The 1,436-nt window shown below is 40.0% G+C and overlaps 1 protein-coding gene across 1 annotated transcript in view; it reads right to left on the reverse strand.

Moving 5' to 3' along the window:
- The window catches only part of LOC115277423 (laminin subunit alpha-3-like), a 225,862-nt gene that overhangs the window by 44,209 nt on the left and 180,217 nt on the right, over positions 1 to 1,436 (reverse strand). The window lies entirely within an intron of this gene.

Below are 1,436 nucleotides of genomic sequence, written 5' to 3' on the forward strand. Positions count from 1 at the left end.
AGATTTTCTATTTTCCTTGAGACATGTCTTTGACCCCTGAATATTTAGAAATGTGTTGTTTGATTTCCAAACTGGGCATTTTTCAGATAACTTCTTGTTATTGCTTTCTCCCTCAGTTTTGTTATAGTGAAAGAGCACACTTTCTATGACTCCAGTTTTTTAAAAAGTTTTAGTTTCTTTTTGAGAGAGAGAGAGATACAGAGTACAAGTTGGGGAGGGGAAGAGAGAAAGGGGAGAGAAAGAGAGAAATCCGAAGCTGACTCCAAGCTCCAAGGTGTCAGCACAGAGCCTGACACAGGACTTGAACTCACAAACCATGAGATCATGACCTGAGCCGAAGTTGGCTGCTTAACTGACTGAGCCTGGTGCTCTGTATATGACTCTAGTTTTTAAATACGTGTTGAGGTTTGTCTCATAGCCCAGAATATGGTTCATCTGGGAAAACAGTCTCTGTGCATTTGGAAAGAAGGTGCCCAAGAGGAAGGATATCCAAGAGGAGAAGTAGTAGGGCTAAAGTCCCATAGGGCCAGAGTCAGGCTCCCTAGAGGAAACTGAGGGCACTTCTGCCTGTGGATGGAAGCTGAAAAACAATCTTAAAACTGCCCAGTGCTTCTTGTTGAGCAGTGAGTATATGAGAAACTAGGAAAGCTACAGCCTTACCAGCAAAACCTGGACATGATTTACAAACCAGGATCTGTACTGGAATGTGACACCCTCAACATGACCGTAGTGTGCAAGTGCTCAGCTGCCAATATAAGACCTGGTTCTGGACTAGAGGATCTAAGGTGGGAGCGGTGATGACCAGAAGGTCACTGTTTGGGGCATGGAGAGTGCAGGCAGAAGGGGGACAATATTTACCTGCAAACATTGGGAAGAGACAAATAACAATACAAAAGACATCCAACAGAAGCAACCATTAAGAGATGAGTTCCCTGTAGAGAAAATGAAAATCAGGACAATCTGAAAATTACTTTGAAGAATAACAATTCAATAGAAGGAACTAAAAATTAGGAAATTGGTAAAAACACTAGAAGCCAAACAAGGAGAATTAGATATGAAAATATCCAATTAAAAATCATGAGAATGGGGAAAAAATTACTCGTTGAAGTAAAAGAATTCAGTAGAGGAGATAAACCCTAAACTAGACATAGTGAAAGAGGCTTTGGGGAAAGTTTAATAAGTGCTCTTAAAATGAGGGCTGATTCCAAACCTCTTAGTGCTTATAGCTAACTAGACAGTTGACCCTTGAACAACATGGGGGTTAGAAGCATTGGCTTCCTGCATGGTTGAAAATCTGTATATAACTTTGTACTCCTAATAGGCTACTATTGACCAGGAGCCTTACCAGAGGCATCAATAGTTAACACATATTTTGCATATGTACTATATACTGTATTCTTACAATCATACCTAAGTTTTTCTATTTTTTTTTTTTT

The sequence above is a fragment of the Suricata suricatta genome, chromosome 14 (genome assembly GCF_006229205.1).
Source record: "Suricata suricatta isolate VVHF042 chromosome 14, meerkat_22Aug2017_6uvM2_HiC, whole genome shotgun sequence".
Taxonomy (NCBI): domain Eukaryota; kingdom Metazoa; phylum Chordata; class Mammalia; order Carnivora; family Herpestidae; genus Suricata; species Suricata suricatta.